Here is a 21,779-nt window from a genome sequence, read left to right as displayed (position 1 = left end):
TGAGACAGGTAACTAGTAACTGTAACAGATTACATTTAGAAAGTAACCTACCCAACCCTGTTTAATTTACTATTTACTTTTTGACAACTTTTACTTTTACTCCACTACATTTCTAAATAAAATAATGTACGTTCTACTCCATACATTTTCCCTGAAACCCAAAAGTACTCGTTACATTTTCAACGCTTAGCAGGACAGGAAAATGGTCTAATTCATGCACTTAAAGAGAAAACCCCTGGTCATCCTCACTGCATCGGATCTGGCGGACTGACTAAACACAAATGCTTTGTTTGTAGTTTATGTCTGAGTGTTGGAGCGTGCCCCTGGCTATTCGTAAATTTAAAAAACAAGAAAATCCTGGCGTCTGGTTTGCTTAATATAAGGAATTTGAAAAGATTTATACTTTTACTTTTAATACTTAAGTATATTTAGCAATTATATTTACTTTTGATACTTAAGTATATTTAAAACCAAATACTTTTTTACTTTTACTCAAGTAGGATTTTACCTGGTGACTTTCACTTTTACTTGAGTCATTTTCTATTAAAGGTATCTTTACTTTTACTCAAGTATGAAAATTGGGTACTTTTTCCACCACTGCTGAGAACAAAGCTTTAACAAGGGAATATAAAATGTCGTATTAGTCCATTCTGTATTAAATGTAGGTCCACGTCTGTTTACATATTATACGGAAATCTAACAGCGGAGAGTATTCGTATGGAATAAGAATTAAATCACATTAGTTATTTATTTTTATTTGCAATGTTATTTCTTGCAAATTCATTCATAATCCTCAAACCTCATGCAAATCACCGATCAAAGCAACCTGCTCCAGTGCTTTCCATGGTGCTGATTTGAACTCTCTCTCTCTCTCTCTCTCTCTCTCTCTCTCTCTCTCTCACTCTCTCTCTCTCTCTCTCTCTCTCTCTCTCTCTCTCTCTCTCGGTTTCCCAAGTGGCCTGAGAGCGTTGCAGTATCTCTGCCTCGCCTGCCTGGCATCACAGAACCCCTGTCTAGGCTGTCTCCCTAATGCCAACGTATATGAACTGCTCAGTAATGGGGATCGCTGTGAACCTGGGCGCTTGCATTTCCCTAAACGGAGAGACGGACGAATAACCGACTCGACATCGGCAAAGTGTGCTATTTAAAAACTGGAGCACTGCGTTCATTTGTCATATTTGTGTTTATAACCGTGTTTTATTTATTCTCAAAAACGTTGCTGCCGGTCTTCAAAATATAGCCCGTTTAGGAAGTTCTCGTCAATAAGAGCAGGATAATCGCACATCAAGTCTAGTTCAATCTTTCTCCAGACCGATTGAAAACCGATTTGAGGACTCCGAAGGTAAGATTTGAAAAACGGATTAATAAATTGTGTTATGATGTTTACATGGGCGTTTGTAGTTTAGGCTAATAAATTAAATAAATAACCAAACACATGGCATAGGAAATACATGTTTATATGTGTCACGAACGCCAGTTATAATGTTATTCAGCGACGGCATAAGTGGTTGACATCAATTTATTTCGACTGCAGTCAAAGGTGGTTTTAATCATAGTATTTTATTTATATATATTTGTGCATTAGGCTACAGGAATGAATTGATGCTGGTTGGCAGGTGATTTTTTTTAAACTTGGTTATTTCAGCCGCTTGTGTGGCATGACATGTAGGCCAAGTCGTTTTGTCCATTAACAGAGCTTTTGGAGATTGATTTGAAGCAATAACCTCACAATTGATTTTAACAAATAATAGTAGTAGCCTAATAATGTTGAACATAGAGGCTTTTCCTTTGGCGATAGAGGGGGCTTGAGCGATGAATTGAGAAAGAAAAAGTGTCGTATTAGGAATTCTTGGAGATATATTTCTCCATGTTGTTGAGCCAAGTCAAACAAAAGCAGGTTTGGTTTCTTTGAAGGTAAGAAGAGACGCAACACTAAATATCAACATTGACCCTTGCAGTAGCCTTGTCCGTGGTTTTTGAGTTGGCCTATGTGTTGTTTTGCACACCTTGGAGAAAATGCAGCGTCGCACTATTCGGATGAAACCACTTTTCAGAAAGCTTAGACGATAAAAATAGAGCGTACCACTCACTGGGTTGTCATGTGGCAGTAATGTGACTCTTGTTAACAATGCGTGTCTGCGTCCAACACATTTGAGTCGGCTTTGGGCCAGAGCACCATAATGTCCAACTACTTTGAAGTTTGACGCATGTAACTATCTTCTCTTGCCTTATATGTATTTTTCATTGACAGAGAATGGTAGTAGCCACCGATTCTCCCACCCTCAGAGTATGCGGGTCTGGTGGGGATGTACAGTTGTTGACATGCTGCAGGAGGAATATTGATGGTCCAATATTGGCAAGTAATATGTTTTGATAATTTGGTCAAATCTACAGACTGCTGATTCTTATGACTGTGATTCTTATCATACTATGACAAAATGGTCAGCAGCTCTACTTCAGGTTTGGCGAGAAATTAGCTATTGAACTTCACATGGACCTATTGAACACTTGGAACCTGTCAGGAAACAACCCCCTCATCCTTACCTTAGAGCTTAGACCCTACCAACTTAATAAACATTATTTCCACGTTGAACTGACGTGAAATAGACATTGAACTGACATCTCTGCCCAGTGGGTAGTTGCTTCATGTTGATCTGAACTAAAATTCTAGGTATAAGCAATATTGGATCTCCTACCTGCCGTCTGATAGAGGATATGGAATTGTTGCATATTACTTATGCCTATCCAGTTTAGATCTACAAAAGTGCCTATGGGCAGAGGCAGGGCTTGTAGGCCTTGGCCTAGGGGTTGTTTCTGAAAGGGAGCAATGATGACTCGTCTTACTAGAGATGATGACCATATCCTCGCTCTGGTGAAGACTAATTATAGAGTCATTTATACTACGAGCAGAAATGAGTCACTGCATCTAATACACAGTGACAGACACACCACGTGCTGGGCCAAAGATAGACCGTTAATCACAATAAATCAATAGCATTTTTCCGCACAATTTTCTTCATATGTTGTCCATAATGGCCAATCGCCTTCTGCAACTCTCCCTTTACTGTGAGGTTGTCATGGGGATAAGAGTTATGTTTTGCCCTGAAAGGTAAGTGCGCCATAATGTGCCAGACTACAGTATTAGGTAAATGTGTCTTTCATGCCATCAAATTAACATCAGGTTTAGCGCCCTTTGAACAGTTTTTTTTGTGTGACCTCAATAGCATGGACTAACTGCATTAGTGGCCTCAATTTGATTGAGTTAGAAACAATGGGGGGAAAAGAGAAGAGCTGCCAGGGTATGGGCGTTCGCAGCCAGTTTGGAGTCCCTCTCTTCTCTCGTTTTCACATTCTCTCACTCACTCTCATTTTCACGCTCTCACCCTCTTTCTCTTTAGCTCATATGTACTTACTCATGTCATGTTCGCCAGTTTCTCTCATCTTCCACACACACACGCGCACGCACGCACGCAAGCACGCACGCACACACACACACACACACACACACACACACACACACACACACACACACACACACACACACACACACACACACACACACACACACACACACACACACACACACACACACACACACACACACACACGCACACACACACGCACACACGCACAAAGATGGATAGAGCCCTATTTTAAAATACTTATTTTAAGCTTTTGATTGTTGATGTTTATATCACACTAATTCTTTGTATGTGAATTCCGCCGCTAAGTGTTTAAAATGTTTGTTTATGTATGGCCTGTCCCAAACCCTGTGGCCCGTTCTTATATAAAACCTATATACAACTCCAGTAGTTTTACAGTAACCTACGTAATGGGTAAAAATTAAACTGATATCTAATTTCTCCTAACCCCAGGAGTATACAAAGTGTTGGTAATTGCTATTTAGTCTATTTGCGCATAGAGGCTGGGTTTAACAGGTTAATATAATATTATGGCAGGGGTAGGACAAGCATTATATATAGCCAACACTGTAATGAATATCTGCAGAGATGAAGGTGTGCATTCCAGTTCTCAGACGGACCGCTAGATTACACCATGTTACATCAACGAGAAAAATGAGAATTCTAAGAGTGAGAGAAAAACAAATACGAAGAAAATTCAGGGCTTCCGCTCTTCCAAGATAGCTTTGGCAATGATTCTCAGCCTTTTCTTGTGAGCTGGTAGATTCCGAAAGCATTTTTATTGACTTTGGGTGCATCCATTGCAAAGCTATGGTTGTGAATAAGTTATTATGGCTGTCTGACAAGAGAAGGAAACGAGAGAAAGAATGTGGATGTCATTGTATTGACTTCCCGGGCTGAGGTATGGGGAGAGATGGGGGAAGCAAGCACAGGAGAACGCACACACTAATACTCTACAGCATCAGTGGGTATGCTTTGAAGTTTAAGCTTACACAAACAGACAAAGTAGCAACAGTCATCCCTCTCTGCTTTTGTGCTTAACATAGGCCTAGTATCTGCAGAGACAAAAAGGCAAACCTCACGTTCATATCAACATGTCACGCCCTGGCCTTAGTATTCTTTGTTTTCTTTATTATTTTAGTTAGGTCAGGGTGTGACATGGGTAATTTATGTGGGTTTTGTAGTGTCTAGGGTGGTTGTAAGGTTTAGGGGGTTTATTTAGAGTAGTTGGGTTTATGTTTAGTATAGTTGTCTAGCTGTGTCTATGGTTGAGTGTAGGTGTTTAGGAAAGTCTATGGTTGCCTGAATTGGGTCTCAATTAGAGACAGCTGGTTATTGTTGTCTCTGATTGGGAGCCATATTTAAGGTAACCATAGGCTTTAGCTGTTTGTGGGTAATTGTCTATGTCGATGTTCTATGTTGCATGTATGCACTAGTTCATTCTTAGCTTCACGTTCGTCTGTTTGTTATTTTGTTAGTTTGTTAAAGTGGTTTCGTTTTGTGTTTGTTCTCTTCTTAATAAAAGAAGATGTTCTTTTCACGCGCTGCGCCTTGGTCCTCACTCTCTCCTATAGACGATCGTGACACAACATGTGTGCTTAGTTTTGGAGTAAAATCTCCTTTCAGCAAAGCTATAACCTATAAAGATAATAGCTTTGCTTTGTTTGCCTTAAAACTAGACCCTGCAAGGGTGATTCATTTTTCCTCGATTAAGAGCAAAAACAGTCGCAGGACTTTAAATGACCTTCTTTAGCCTTCGCCACGTCTCTGGTATTGTCAAAAGTGTGAATAATTTAGTCTGTGAAAATGTCAAACAGCCCCTCTCCGTATGCCAGAAGATGTTTGGGTTTTTAAAAGTCAGCCACAGACATTACAGCACTGACAGAGGGCTCTGTTAGAAGCAGCTAGCTCAGATTCTAATTATACAGTGGCAACGCAACAGGGATCAACAAAGAATATTGAAAATGAAGTGGATGTGGATGTTGCACAGCGATAGTTTATAATGAACAGAAATAATCAGCAGTCTGATAACTCCAGGATAACTACAAGAGGACACTGATTGCCAGGAAGGCAAATGTGAATTTCATTGAGCTTTTTGCCTAAACGTTGTAGTCAGCTGTCATTGAATATCTTGTTGGTGATAGAGCATTTCATTCATGCGATGGCAAGAAAGTGTATATTGTACCCTTAAAATGATCACTGTCATTGTAACTTTTCTTCATTTTCAAGGGCTGTTCTTTTCAAACTATTTTCAATGCTTTGGAGAAATTGCATTGTAGGCTACCTTCTCAAGGTCTGTCTTCATGTGAAATATACTTTGTTACGGTACACTCTTAGAAAAAAGGGTTTCAAAAGGGTTCTTCGACTGTCCCTGTAGGATAACTTTTTATGGTTCCACGTAGAACCCTTTTTGGTTCCTGGTAAAACCCTTTTGAGGTTTTACCTGGAACCCAAAAGGGTTCTACCTGGAAACAAAAGGGCTTTACCTGGAAACAAAAAGGGTTCTTCAAAGGGTTCTCCTATGGAGACAGCCGAATAACCTTTTTAGGTTCTAGATAGCTCCTGTGTTTATAGACGTGTAGCATGAAGTACCTAATGCACATAGACACATACAGATATGACATGAACAGGTTGACTGTCTGTCTGCCTCTGCAGTGCACAGCTCTGGTCCTAGAGAGCCAAAGTCCTGCAAAATGTTTGTCCTTGCCTTTGGAACTTAATTTATCCATGAGAAACCAGGTGGGTAGACTAGCCAAACCGTATAGCATCCAACGATCAAACAACTGAAAACCAGCAGGACTGCAGAACTGAAAACCATCAGGACTGCAGAACTGAAAACCAGCAGGACTGCAGAACTGAAAACCAGCAGGACTGCAGAACTGAAAACCAGCAGGACTGCAGAACTGAAAACCAGCAGGACTGCAGAACTGAAAACCAGCAGGACTGCAGAACTGAAAACCAGCAGGACTGCAGAACTGAAAACCAGCTGGACTGTAGAACTGAAAACCAGCAGGACTGCAGAACTGAAAATCAGCTGGACTGTAGAACTGAAAACCAGCAGGACTGCAGAACTGAAAACCAGCAGGACTGCAGAACTGAAAACCAGCAGGACTGCAGAACTGAAAACCAGCAGGACTGCAGAACTGAAAACCAGCTGGACTGTAGAACTGAAAACCAGCAGGACTGCAGAACTGAAAATCAGCTGGACTGTAGAACTGAAAACCAGCAGGACTGCAGAACTGAAAACCAGCAGGACTGCAGAACACAAGTGGTGGTATTATGCACCCCTGCCTCGTTCCTCTGGGGTTCTTTCCCAAACTCATTAAATTGGACTGCAGTCCTGTTGTCTCTTCTCCGACCTTCTCCCACTCTGAATCTTCTCCTGAGTCTCAGTGGTATTGAAATGTGGGGCGGAATGGGAAGAGTTACTAAGAGATTCTTGACATCAATAAAGTACTCCCCAATCGTCCCAACCCGAAGCGATACGCCTCTAATTAAAATGTCCGTCTTCCCCAAGCTGCTTAGTCACGAGCTGCTTAGTCACGGTCACTAAGGCTTCAAGTAACCTGCCAGGCGAGCCACCCTTCTCAGGGAAACAAGACTGGCATGATGCCCAAACTCATGGCATGGCAGGGGTTAGTCTATGTCACTCTGCTGAGGCAGTTGTTATTCTACACACAGCAAGTACAGGTTTCAGGTTGAAGCGGTGCAAGCGAGCGATAAGGCTGTGTTGCCGCTAACTGCTGTTTGAAAAGTGTGGACAGGGGTTGTTGTTTGGTTTTAGTTGTCAAATATGGTGAAATTAGTTATATATGTAGGTGTTTTCATACTGTTAGACTTGTTAAACTCTGTGTGAGTTCTTGTTGTTTTGGAATTTTCTAGTTTATTAGCCAGAGGCAGTGAAGAGAGACAGGAAAGTAAGGAGGAGAGATGGCGTGCTAGAAAGGCAGTGACATTAACTGCTAGACCACCACAGGTCACATACTTTATGTGAGTTAACGTATCATATGTATTGCGTGAACTATACAAGACTGTGAAAATGGTTACATGGAGGGTAACCAATACTATTCAATTATATTCTCTCTGTACATAATATAGTAATTGCTGCTAATATGATTTATACACTACATGAACTGACACTGGCTTTAAGCTGTGTTTTTCTCCCCCCACAATTCTACAGTTTATTCTCAACGGAAAGCTAACTTAAAAAAAAGGCAATTGTTCAGTATTCCAACTCTCTGCTAATGACTGTATGTGTTATGCTTCAACGCCCACCTTAGGTCTAACAACCATCTGTTGCCTCCTGAGAAATGTCTCTGAAATTGAAGGTCCACTTTGCTTAGCCTTATACATGACTCCAATAGATTGTTCAATAGAGATGGTGATTTCACCATGGATCAACATCCTATCACACAATATTATAATCAGCCGACAGAAAATATGTATCCCGTAACATGCTGTATCTCTAGGACCTCCCATTCCCATTTGGCCCTCGTAACCCAATGATAAGAAGCCTCAGGCTGCATCTGTACTGACCTGAGTTCAACTTCTTTAAGTGTTTGCGCTAGCCTGCCCTGGAGTGCCAGATGGGTGGGGTTTTGCAGTCTTGCCAATATTCTATTGGTGCCATTGCACCAGGCAAGCTCAATCAATCCCAGCTAAAGTATTTGAAATGATTTCAAATTGTATTTGAACCCAGGTCTGGAGTCAGATCTCCAGCACCACACAGAGTGGGATCCATTCACTTCAATGTCATTAACAGGCCAGCCTAATAGAACATGTATGAAATTAACCACACTGATCTATAATTGATGAGGGCCAATGGAGTGTGAAATCATTTTTGCTGTGTGTGTGTGTGTGTGTGTGTGTGTGTGTGTGTGTGTGTGTGTGTGTGTGTGTGCGTGTGTGTGCGTGTGCGTGTGCGTGTGTGGGTGTGGGTGTGGGAAGAGGAAGCAGGTGGGTCTGGATGTGATGGAGGCAGTGCTACAGTATGTATGTGTTACACAGGATGGTTGCTTGGGCTATAGAGCCTATCAGATCCCCAATCATTGACAGCTCAGCAGAGACTTTTGCAACTAGCCTATTCAATGTTTCCTAATGTGTCCTGATGTCCACACTAGCATTAGTATGTGTAGCAGATGAGGAGGGCAGCTTAGGAGGGCGGTCAAGTGTGTTTGCGTGGGAGGGGCCTGAGGCTTTCTAAGTTTAGAGTATTGACAGGATTCAAAGGGAAGTAGGTGTATTGTAATCAAGGTCGAGAGAATGTTCACCTGAAAGCTTTGTAAAGAGAGGGAACATTGAACACAGCATAGCGGACCTCCCTCCCTCCCTCTTTCCTTCCTTCCTTCCTTCCTTCCTTCCTTCCTTCCTTCCCTCCCTCCCTCCCTAGAATGAGGATAATTGTTTGAGGTTTGACAATGGCCTCTTTAACTCAGAGCAGTGACAAATAGAGACACCAGAGATAGAGAGAAAGTGAATGAGAGAGAGAGAGCGATACAGAGGGAGGTACTGATGAAAGGGGGAGAGATAGACAGAGTGAGGCAGACAGAGAGGAAGAACAAACACCTCTCGCTCTCTTCTGATTGTTCATTTGTCCCCACCTCACCCCATCAATACAACACCCGTAGAATCCATTTTGACAAGTCACGGTGCCACATCACCCCCATACAAGATAGGCTACGGTAATGTGGGCATTTCCTTCCAAAGCCTATCTGTTCCCTGATGGCACTCTCCAACTCTCTCCTTCTGTTTTTATACCTCCCTCACATACTCTGATCTCTCTTTCTCTCTACATCCCGCACTCTCTCCCCATACCTAAGACCTCTCTCAGAATGGCCTCAATCAAATCCCCTGCCTTCCTAGTGTGAATGATAGCCCAGCCGCTAGCTAGCCGGCCTGTTTCTGGCACTCTCTCTAATGGAGATAAAATGGCCGTCTCTCGACAGATGCATCTCTGTGAGGTGCTGGTCGAGCTGCCGGCCGCTCAATCATAACAGTGAACCTGGGAACTGCAGTGAGTAAAGGTCTTTGTCTTGTGTTTTCATGATAGAATGTGTTATGGTGTCAAAGGTGAGACAGGTGAGATATACTGTACTGTAGGTCTAATGTGCAGCCTGCTTATTGGATGACTCCAGGGAGGTAGTGGTAAAAAAGGGCGGGAAACATTTATTACCAGTGGAGATGAAGACTTGCCGTCAATGCTAAACATTATCGGTAGCACTAACGGTAGCACTAATTTAGCATAATAGTGCATAAAATGTTACTAACAGGAATTTTCAAGTGTTTGTCAACTGTACATCCCCTGGTTAAATCACAGTGATGGGAAAAAACAGGAGTTCTTAACGAAGCATTAGCTCAAATCCGAGGACACAGGTATCTATCCCTCTCGTAAGGAGATTCAATTATTGTTGGAGAATTAGACCGAGACCTTCTTGCTTCTCAATTTACTAAAAGGCTTCATTGTAATATGTGTTCCCTGGTGTGTATCTGGATAAGAAATGAAATTAAAGAGATGTGCTCTGCTTTACTTGTTCCTTCGTCGTCTATGTTTAATCCAGTTGTTATGTGAACACTGGCACGTTAATCATCTCTCCCCATTGTGGTGAACAGAATCAATTTAACCGACGGTGTCTGTGACTAGAATACTGTATTCTGACTTCGGATTAGGCTGTTGAGCATATGAGATGGAGTCGTCAAACTTGTTTCTGACTCTCCATTATTGTGTTGCAGCCTTACAGTCAAGGGCCCTATAAGGAATGCATAGCATAGCATAGCATTACAGTTCACAAAACCTTTGTTATCATGTAATAAGCATGAATTATTTATAATATCTGTGCATTTAGTTGTACAGAAATGAAATGATTTTGGGTTTCCTGTTTGACAGTCCAAGAGGAAGCCTACATTACTGTTTTGTGTGTGACGTTCAGACCTGTGTTCAAATACCATTTGAAACCATTTCAAATACTATATCTGTGCTTGAATGAGCTTGTCTGGGTTAATGGAACCACTCGGAATAGTCAAAATACGGCAAACTCCGCCCATATGGCATTTCAGGAACATTAAGTAAATGCTGAATGTAGATTTTAAATACTATTTCAACCCAGGTCTGTTAGTGTGACATTGTCCTTCCCGTGTTTTCCAGAGGAGCGGACACATGGTGTGTCCCTTCTAAGCTCTGTGTAGGATAAGCCCTTTAATTGCTTTGTTGTTGAAGATAGGTAGCTATAGAGCAATTCCCCAGCACAAATTGCATATTAACTTCGACTTCGTGCACCCGGAGAACAATAAAAACAATGTGGCACAAGTAATAGCTTGACACCACTGAACACAAGAGGAAAGAAATGAACACCATGTCATGATTAGGTTTTCCATATTGATTGTCTTGTACTGCACAGATTCCATGTGCATTTTCACTGTGCGTTTTTTTGTTGCTTTGATCAGCCTGTCTCCACATGCTTAATTCAGATTCAAATTTTACCAGATTAAAGTTTAATTCAGAAGCTTCAAAGATTGAAAGGTCTGTGTGTATGTGTGTGTGTGTGTGTGTGTGTGTGTGTGTGTGTGTGTGTGTGTGTGTGTGTGTGTGTGTGTGTGTGTGTGTGTGTGTGTGTGTGTGTGTGTGTGTGTGGGTGTTTGTGTGTGTGTGTGTGTGTGTGTGTGTGTGTGTGTGTGTGTGTGTGTGTGTGTGTGTGTGTGTGTGTGTGTGTGTGTGTGTGTGTGTGTGTGTGTGAGTGTGCGTGTGTGTGTGTTTGTGTGTCCTGGATCTAGCAAGTGGGTGAGGTCCTTATTGTCAGAGTCCTCTGTGGTGCTCTATGATTCATTAATGGCTCCTATCACTGAAAAAAGTGTACACAAAGCAGCGGGACATAAGTTCCCCACACAGACAGAGAGACAGAGGGGGGAAGAGAGAGAAATATAGAGATAGAGAGGTGGGAAAATACAGAAGTGGCGAGAGAGAGAGAGAGACAGAGAGAGAGAGAGAGAGAGAGCGAGAGAGAGAGAGAGAGAGAGAGAGAGAGAGAGAGGGAGAGAGAGAGAGAGAGAGAGAGAGAGAGAGAGAGAGAGAGAGAGAGAGAGAGAGAGAGAGAGAGAGAGAGAGAGAGAGAGAGAGAGAGAGAGAGAGAGAGAGAGAGACCATAAGCAGAGCAACAGGCTCAACCCCCACTACTGCACCCCCCCCCCAAGCCCCGTCCTGCGACCTAAGAGGTATGTATCAGATGCTCAACATGCTCTGCTCATACCTACTGTAATGGTCCAGGCCTAAACCACACAAAAACAACACTAAACACCATGGAACGCAAAGCTTTTACAATCTCATCCTGGAATATATAAGGTCTGAAGTCATCTGCCTTTGGCCTAAAGAGCAGGAACTCAGACTTCATCAAATAAATTGGAAATACAGACATTGTCATCCTACAAGAAACATGACATAGAGAAGACGGACCTACTGGTTGCCCTCTTAGTTACCTAGAGCTGGGCGTCCCATCCACCAAACTACCAGGTTTGACACAAGGAAGTAACTCAGGAGGTATGCTAATTTGGTATAAATCGCCTTTATTATTGTTATGTATTTTTTACCAACGTACACTTTGCCATTTCATATCATTTGACGTAGTGGAAACCTTTTTATCTGCACTACGCTTGACGTGTTATAAAACGTGTTTTTCTCAGCACATTTTGTTTTTCAAATAGCTCTGTTAGTGTTGTCGTATTTCTGTGGGTGTTACAGCAAAAATCTCCATATGTTATCTTTGACTCCTTCAATAACATAAAGTTACAGAACAACTTGATAAATCTCTTGGAAGGGAACGTAATGCTTCAGAAGACATTCTGTTCTGGTACACACTGAGGAACAACTTCATCTGGAACGCCACGTTTGACACAGTAACAATATAGGAATGTGCAGTGCATTATGGGTGATGGTGACTTTTATTAGTCATTTCTGTTTTGGTCCTCAGACTGTTATAAATGCTCAAGAAACGCTTTATGACTGAGAGTCAGACACTGGTTTCGTGTGGACCATGGCCACCAGCAGTATACCCAGCTAACAAATGTTGGTTCACTGAATGTAGTGGGAAAGTTATTTGTCATATAACCAAACCGTAACACTCTATCATCCCCCCCACCCCCACCTCCTGTTTTGGGCCCTGGTCAAAAGTAGTGAACTACATAGGGAATAGGGTGCCATTTGGGACACATATTTCTTATCACTGTGGCGGGTGTCTGAAACAACCTAATTACTGACTGTAGAGTCTGAGATTGCAATCTCCTCCATTTCCATATGTTCTATGTTGCTGCACTATCTACATTCTCTGGTATCCTCCACAAATTCAAAGTGCAGAATAAAAGCACAGTTTGTGAGCGCATAAGTACTCGTACTGTGATCTTTGAAAAATGCGTTGATCACTTGGATGCTTTCATTTCATTTCATTTTTGCTAATGCATTCTCTTTGTTTTGTGTGCAGCGCTGTGTGAGGTCAAATCAAATCAAATTGTATTTATCACATGCGCCGAAAACAACTGGTGTAGACTTTACAGTGAAATGCTTGCTTAAGAACCTTTCCCAACGATGCAGAGTTTAAAAAATAATCATGAAAAATAGAATAGTAACTAACACGAGGAATAAAATAAAATACACAAGAATGCCGCTATATACAGGGAGTGCCAGTACCAGATCAATGTGCAGAGGGAAGAGGTACACTACATAACCAAAAGTATGTAGACACCTGCTTGTCGAACATCTCACTCCAAAATCATGGGCATTAATATGGAGTTGGTTCCCCCTTTGCTGCTACAACAGCCTCCACTCTTCTGGGAAGGCTTTCCACTAGATGTTCCACTACTTGCTTCCATTGAGTCATAATAGCATTAGTGAGGTCGGGCACTGATGTTGGGCGATTAGGCCTGGCTCGCAGTCGGCGTTCCAATTCCAATGTTTTCCAAGGTGTTCGAATGGGTTGAGATCAGGGCTCTTTTCAGGCCAGTCAAGTAATTTCTGTATGGACCTGGCTTTGTGCACGGGGGCATTGTCATGCTGAAACAGGAAAGTACCTTCACCAAACTGTTGCCACAAAGTTGGAAGCACAGAATCATCTAGAATGTAATTTTATGCTGTAGCATTAAGATTTCCCTCCACTGGAACTAAGGGGCCTAGCCCGAACCATGAAACAGCTACAGCTACAAACAAGCTAAGTCCCAGTATAGAGACAAAGTAGAGTCTCAATTCAACAGCTCAGACACAAAAGGTATGTGGCAGGGTCTACAGTCAATCACAGATTACAAAAAGAAAACCAGCCCCGTCGCGGACCAGGATGTCTTGCTCCCAGACAGACTAAATAACTTTTTTGCTCGCTTTGAGGACAATACAGTGCCACTGACACGGCCCGCTACCAAAACCTGCGCGTTCTCCTTCACTGCAGCCGAAGTGAGTAAAACATTTAAACGTGTTAACCCTCGCAAGGCTGCAGGCCCAGACGGCATTCCCAGCCGCTTCCTCAGAGCATGCGCAGACCAGCTGGCTGGTGTGTTTAAGGACATATTCAATCAATCCTTATCCCAGTCTGCTGTTCCCACATGCTTCAAGAGGGCCACCATTGTTCCTGTTCCCAAGAAAGCTAAGGTAACTGAGCTAAGCGACTACCGCCCCGTAGCACTCACTTCCGTCATCATGAAGTGCTTTGAGAGAATAGTCAAGGACCATATCACCTCCACCCTACCTGACACCCTAGACCCACTCCAATTTGCTTACCGACCCAATAGGTCCACAGACGACGCAATCGCAACCACACTGCACACTGCCCTAACCCATCTGGACAAGAGGAATACCTATGTAAGAATGCTGTTCATCGACTACAGCTCAGCATTTAACCCCATAGTACCCTCCAAACTCGTCATCAAGCTTGAGACCTTGGGTCTCGACCCCACCCTGTGCAACTGGGTCCTGGACTTCCTGACGGGCCACCCCCAGGTGGTGAGGGTAGGTAACAACATCTCCACTCCACTGATCCTCAACACTGGGGCCCCACAAGGGTGCGTTCTGAGCCCTCACCTGTACAACCTGTTCACCCACGACTGCGTGGCCATGCACGCCTCCAACTCAATCATCAAGTTTGCGGACGACACTACAGTGGTAGGCTTGATTACCAACAACGACGAGACGGCCTACAGGGAGGAGGTGAGGGCCCTCTGAGTGTGGTGTCAGGAAAAAAAACTCACACTCAACGTCAACAAAACAAAGGAGATGATTGTGGACTTCAGGAAACAGCAGAGGGAGCACCCCCCTCTCCACATCGACGGGACAGTAGTGGAGAAGGTGGAAAGTTTTAAGTTCCTCGGTGTACACATCACGGACAAACTGAATTGGTCCACCCACACAGATAGCGTTGTGAAGAAGGCGCAGCAGCGCCTCTTCAACCTCAGGAGGCTGAAGAAATTCGGCTTGTCACCAAAAGCACTCACAGATGCACAATCGAGAGCATCCTGTCGGGCTGTATCATCGCCTGGTACGGCAACTTTTCCGCCCACAACCGTAAGGCTCTCCAGATGGTAGTGAGGTCTGCACAACGCATCACCGGGGGCAAACGACCTGCCCTCCAGGACACCTACACCACCCGATGTCACAGGAAGGCCATAAAGATAATCAAGGACAACAACCACCCGAGCCACTACCATCCAGAAGGCGAGGTCAGTACAGGTGCATCAAAGCAGGGACCGAGAGACTGAAAAACAGCTTCTATCTCAAGGCCATCAGACTGTTAAACAGCCACCACTAACATTTAGTGGCCGCTGCCAACATACTGACTCAACTCCAGCCACTTTAATAATGGGAATTGATGGAAATTATGTAAAAATGTATCACTAGCCACTTTAAACAATGCCACTTAATATAATGTTTACATACCCTACATTACTCATCTCATATGTATATGTATATACTGTACTGTATATCATCTACTGCATCTTGCCATCTTTATGTAATACATGTATCACTAGCCACTTTAAACTATGCCACTTTATGTTTACATACCCTACATTACTCATCTCATATGTATAGACTGTACACTATACCATCTACTGCATCTTGCCTATGCCGTTCTGTACCATCACTCATTCATATATCTTTATGTACATATTCTTTATCCCTTTACACGTGTGTGTATAAGGTAGTAGTTGTGGAATTGTTAGGTTAGATTACTTGTTGGTTATTACTGCATTGTCGGAACTAGAAGCACAAGCATTTCGCTACACTCGCATTAACATATGCTAACCATGTGTATGTGACAAATAAAATTTGATTTGATTTGACCATTATTCCTCCAAAACGTACAGTTGGCACTATGCATTGGGGCAGGTAGCGTTCTCCTAACATCCGCCAAACCCAGATTTGTCCGTCGGACTACCAGAGGATAAAGCGGGATTCAGAGAACTCCAGAGAATGCATTGCGCACAGTGATCTTAGGCTTGTGTGTGGCTGCTCAGCCATGGAAACCCATTTCATGAAGCTCCCGACGAACAGTTAATGTGCTGACATTGCTCCCAGAGGCAGTTTGGAATGCGGTAGTGAGTGTTGCAACAGAGCACAGACTATTTTTACACGCTTCAGCACTCGGCGGTCCTGTTCTGTGGGCCTACCACTTCACAGCTGAGCCGTTGTTGCTCCTACACGTTTCAACTTCACAATAACAGCCCTTACTGTTGACCAGGGCAGCTTTAGCATTTTAATCAGAACTGTTTTGTTGGAAAGGTGGCATCCTGTGATGGTGCCGCGTTAAAAGTCACTGAGCTCTTCAGTACAGACCATTCTACTGCCAATGTTTGTCTATGGTGATTGCATGGCTGTGTGCTTGACGCGTCAGCAACGGGTGTGGCTGAAATATCCAAATCCACTCATTGAAGGGCTGTCCACATACTTTTGTAAATATAGTGTACTTGACGTAGATGTGTACATGAAGGCAGGGTAAAGTGGCATACGGATAAATAATTATAAGTTAAAAAAAAACAAAGTAGCAGCAAATTTTGAGTTTAAAAGTGTGTGTGTGTGTGTGTGTGTGTGTGTGTGTGTGTGTGTGTGTGTGTGTGTGTGTGTGTGTGTGTGTGTGTGTGTGTGTGTGTGTGTGTGTGTGTGTGTGTGTGTGTGTGTGTACGTGTGTACGTGTGTATGTGTGTTTGTGTTGTGTTGGTATGCGTTTGTGTGTGTGTTTTTGTATGTTGTGAGGGTTTTGTGTGGGAGTGACAGTGTACTGTGTGTAAGTGAGTGTGTATATGGTGTGTATATATACTGTATAGTCTAGTGAGTAGGGTCAGAGCAAGATAGAGTCAGTGCAGATAGTTCGAGTACCTTTTGAGCTTGCACTCACCTTATCCTCTTAATAAAACAAAAAAAATGACGGCCTACTCCGGCGACACTGGGACAATTGTGCACCGCCCTATGGGACTCCCGATCACGGCCAGTTGTGATACAACCCAGGATCGAACCCGGGTCTGTAGCTACGTCTCTAGCGATGCAGTGCCTTAGACAGCTGTGCCACTCGGTCGCCCTATTTAGCAGTCTTATGGCTTGAGGATAGAAGCTGTCTCGGAGCCTGAGAGCCGATGCTCCATTAACGGTTTCCGGACGGTAGCAGAGTGAGCAGTCTTTGTAATTTTTCAGGCCTTCCTCTGACGCTGCCAGATATAGAGGTCCTGAATGGCAGGGAGCTCAGCACCAGTGATGTATTGGGCTGTCCGCACCACACTTTGTAGCGCTTTGCGCTCAATGGCAGTGCAATTGCCATACAAAGCTGTGGTGCAGCCAGTCAAGATGCTCTCGATGGTGAAACTGTAGAAGATTTTGAGTATCTGAGAGCCCATGACAAATCTTTTCAGCCTTCTGAGGGGGATGAGGCGCTGCCGTGCCCTCTTCACGACTGTGTGGTTGTGTGTGGACCATGCTAGGTCCTTAGTGATGTGGACGCCAAAGAACTTGGCGCTTTCGACAGTCCTGTTGATGTGGATGGGGGCGTGCTTTCCCTTCTTTCTCCTATAGTCCACAATCAGCTCCTTGGTTTTACTGACGTTGAGGGAGAGGTTGTTGTCATGGCACCACAATGCTAAGTCTCTGACCTCCTTCCTGTAGGCTGACTCATCGCCGTCAGTGTTCAGGCCTACCACTGTTGTGTCGTCAGCAAACTTAATGATAGTGTTGGAGTCATGCGTGGCCACGCAGTCGTTGGAGACCAGGGAGTACAGGAGGGGACTAAGCACACACCCCTCAGGGCCCCCCGTGTTGAGGGTATGTGTGGCTGATATGTTGTTGCATACCCTCACCACCAGGGGCCAACCAGTCAGGAAGTCCAGGATCCAGTTGCAGAGGGAGGTGTTCAGTCCCAGGGTCCCTAGGTTGGTGACGAGCTTGAAGGGGACTATGGTGTTGAACGCTGAGCTGTAGTCTACGAACAGCATTCTCACATCGTTATTTCCCCTCTTGTGTCTGTGAAGACCTGCCAGCTGGTCTGCGCATGCTTTGATAACGGGCCCTGGTATTCCATCTGGCCCGGCAGCCTTGTGATTGTTTGGAGGATTACATAGATTACATATTTTATTGCATTCAGTTACATTTAAGAGGTTAAACATTTTGCACACGTTGGACATGGAGAGCGAGAACCCACAGTCATCCAGAAAAACAAGGTATTTTACGCAATGCACAGCGTTATATTCCTTGAAGCAAGCGTAAAAGGCATTTAGCTCGTTTGGGAGTTCTGCGTCACTGGGCAGCTCATGGCTGGGTTACCCTTTGTAATCCTTTATCGTCTGCAAGCCCTGCCACATACGACGAGCGTCGTAGCCGTTGTAATAGGATTCCACATTCCTCCTATATTGTCCTTTTGCATGTTTGGTATCTCGTTGGTGGTCGTAACGGGATTTCTTGTATGCGTCCCTGTCCGTGTCCCGTTCATCGTTAGATGTAGCTCTAGCCTAGTGTTTAGCCCAGCGTGGATGTTGCCTGTAATCCATGGTTTTTGGTTAGGATGCATTCTTATAGTCACTGTGTGGACGACATCGTCTATGCACTTATTGATGAAGCCCGTGACTATTGTGGTATGCTTTATAAGGAAACGTTGTCAATAAATCTGTGAATTGGGAGCTTTAACAGTGTGCGGGCCTTCTTGTTCTATACTATGCTTCATAAGGACATCAAGAGATACTCAGAGAAGATGCCCCTAACATCTGATTCAGGGTCAGTGTGGTGAAGGTCAGTATTGGGGGTTGGGTAATCTGATCCTAGATCTGTGGTTAGGAGCAACTTCTATTTCTACCTCAAGCCTCACCAGATACAAAGATGGCCAAAGTCAGCCTGTAACATCACATACCATACTAACTAATGGTCATACCTTAACCATGCACTTGTCTGTGGGGAGTAGAGCAACCAAACTATAGTACGACTAAGCAAATTCTTTCCCAGAGCCGGGTTTCTATTTCCATTGCCAGGTAATATAATCTGTGTCCTTCAAGGCAAAATATCAAGTCAAACTTTCCCTGTCTTCGTTTATAGCTCAGCATAACCCTGAGTCCCCTGGGTATAATCTATCAATGGAAGATTAAAGGGCCCATCCATGTCAGTCAAATCATAACTTTCCTCATCCTATCACACGACCCTTATAGCTTATATTTGAGGAGAACCGTATTAACGACATCATCCATTTTTTTTACTGCATCACAAGGGTTTAGTGTTTTGATGCTAATTCATGCCAACCTAAACTCCCCTATATCCCTTTTCTGCTTGTCTTTTTTCGTTGACTGAATCATTGTTGTTTGGATATTTCAGTTAAGTATGTTTATAGGGGGAATATATTTGATTGGGGTTTGACAGATTTATGATAGCTTTGAACGGCACCTCAATGTCAGTGATCGTCTGAGTTAGTTTCGTCTGAGTTAGTTTGTGATGTATGTTGATCCCTCACGGATGATCGATGAGTAAATAAACAGAGAAAGAGCTCTGTTATTCTCTTAAAGGCTTGCAAAAAGTGAAAACCATTTTTCTATAGGTTCGGATAGAATGGGATTTCCTATGAGATAATAATAGGAAATTGGAATTGTGTCCATTTAATCTGCTGCAAATGTTTGGTTAGGAGCTGAGATTTGAAGGTCACAGTAACAGATCTATTTTTCTGTGATGGGGCATTGGGAGAGCATCATACTGTAGCTAGGGATGAAAGCGATGGTATGAAAGAGCTGCTATGAAAGAGCTGGTATAAAAGAGCTGGTATGTGTGCATGTGCAGTCATTTACATTTGATATTTTAATAATTTAGCACACACTCTTATCCAGGGGGACTTGCTTAAGGGCACATTGACAGATTTACACATTGCCAGGGTTTCAGACAGCCAGACATAACATACTAGAACAGACAGACAGACAGACAGACAGACAGACAGACAGACAGACAGACAGACAGACAGACAGACAGGTTGTTTGCGTGTCTACCGCAGGCCTTTTATAGGTCCCCACAGACAGCCCAAGCCTCAAGCCCCCACCGCCTCCCTTTGTGAGACATACGTGCCGTTTGATCTATTGTGGTATTGCACGCAGTGCACTAATCACCCCCCTATCACAGTATACTAAATGCCCCTCCTATCACAGTACACGAAATGACCCTCCTATCACAGTACACTAAATGCCCTCCTATCACAGTACACTAAATGCCCTCCTATCACAGTACACTAAATGCCCTCCTATCACAGTACACGAAATGACCCTCTTATCACAGTACACAAAAATGCCCTCCTATCCCAGTACACGAAATGACCCTCTATCACAGTACACTAAATGACCCTCTATCACAGTACACTAAATGCCCCTCTATCACAGTATACTAAATGACCCTCCTATCACAGTACACTAAATGCCCTCCTATCACAGTACACTAAATGTCCCTCTATCAAAGTACATTAAATGCCCCTCTATCACAGTACACTAAATGCCCTCCTATCAAAGTACACTAAATGCCCTCCTATCACAGTACACTAAATGCCCCTCCTATCAAAGTACACTAAATGCCCCTCCTATCAAAGTACACTAAATGCCCCTCTATCACAGTACACTAAATGCCCCTCCTATCAAAGTACACTAAATGCCCCTCTATCACAGTGCACTAAATGCCCTCTATCACAGTACACTAAATGACCCTCTATCACAGTACACTAAATGACCCTCTATCACAGTACACTAAATGACCCTCTATCACAGTGCACTAAATGCCCTCTATCACAGTACACTAAATGTCCTCCTATCACAGCACACTAAATGACCCTCTATCACAGTACACTAAATGTCCTCCTATCACAGCACACTAAATGCCCTCCTATCAAAGTACACTAATCGACCCCCTTTCACAGTGCACTTAACGCATGATTGTATGTATACATGTTATAATATTATATTACTTGATTATTTGTGCTTGCAAACATACTACATCTCCTAGCCATCTATCAAGCCTCATGAAACTGGTTTAGCACACCATTGTTCACGGGCTCTGACAGGCAGACAAAGAGAGACAGATAGGCTGGTGAAGAGAATAGTGCTAAATCACAAGCGTGGCAAATCAATTGATTTCAGAAGAGGAGATAAACATTCAAGCCACAACACCACTTAGCCTGTGAAACAGCTGGAATTGACTGATTTCTTTGCCTGGGGGTTGTAACACTTGGCACTGACAACCCTCATTGTTGTCCCTGCATTCATGCCTGTGTTTGTGGTGTACCGATAGAAAGAACTATACTTCTGATTACATCTTATGGTGACTAACTTACTATGGCTAACTCCTGATGAAATTGGTCAGAATTCTGCACAATTGGGTCCGATGGTCTCTCTGTGAACTGGCCAATGGCCTACACAGTATGAAGCTGAAGAGAATCACTTCAGTAAATCCTGTTAAAGTCGATGGTGCTTTCTTCACACACTCATTTTCACAAAGAAACAAGGATCAGACCTCACGTGATGTAGCTGGCAGGAGAATGCCAGAAGCTTCAGAAATGCTCAAAGAAACAGAAGAGAAATATATCGGAGCAAGACCAGGAGGTGTCAGAGGAAGGCTCCAGCCACCCTAGTCATAGGCTGTTCTCTCTGCTACTGCACCGCAAGCAGTACCGAAGCACCAAGTCTAGGTCAAGGCCTCTTAACAACTTCTACCCCCAAGCCATAAGAATCTTGAATAGTTAATCAAATGGCTACCCGGACTATTTTCATTGTCCCCAACCCACCCCCATTTTTACGATGCTGCTGCTAATCTCTGTTTATTATCCATGCATAGTCACTTTACCTCTACCTACATGTCCATATTATCTCAATTACCTTGACTAACCAGTGCCCCCAGTTAGCCTT

General features: G+C 43.5%; 1 protein-coding gene across 5 annotated transcripts in view; it reads left to right on the top strand.

Moving 5' to 3' along the window:
- Nucleotides 1-960: 960 nt before the first annotated feature.
- Nucleotides 961-21,779, top strand: part of LOC129815626 (disks large-associated protein 4-like) — a 224,167-nt gene continuing 203,348 nt past the window's right edge. For all 5 annotated transcript variants that reach the window (XM_055869606.1, XM_055869600.1, XM_055869601.1 and 2 more), the window contains exon 1: nt 961-1,342. The gene's annotated coding sequence lies outside the window, so the exon portion shown is untranslated. The remainder of the gene's footprint in view (nt 1,343-21,779) is intronic.

The sequence above is a fragment of the Salvelinus fontinalis genome, chromosome 18 (genome assembly GCF_029448725.1).
Source record: "Salvelinus fontinalis isolate EN_2023a chromosome 18, ASM2944872v1, whole genome shotgun sequence".
NCBI lineage: Eukaryota > Metazoa > Chordata > Actinopteri > Salmoniformes > Salmonidae > Salvelinus > Salvelinus fontinalis.
The sequence above is the reverse complement of the archived record's forward strand: the minus strand, read 5'-3'. Positions and strand labels throughout refer to the sequence as shown.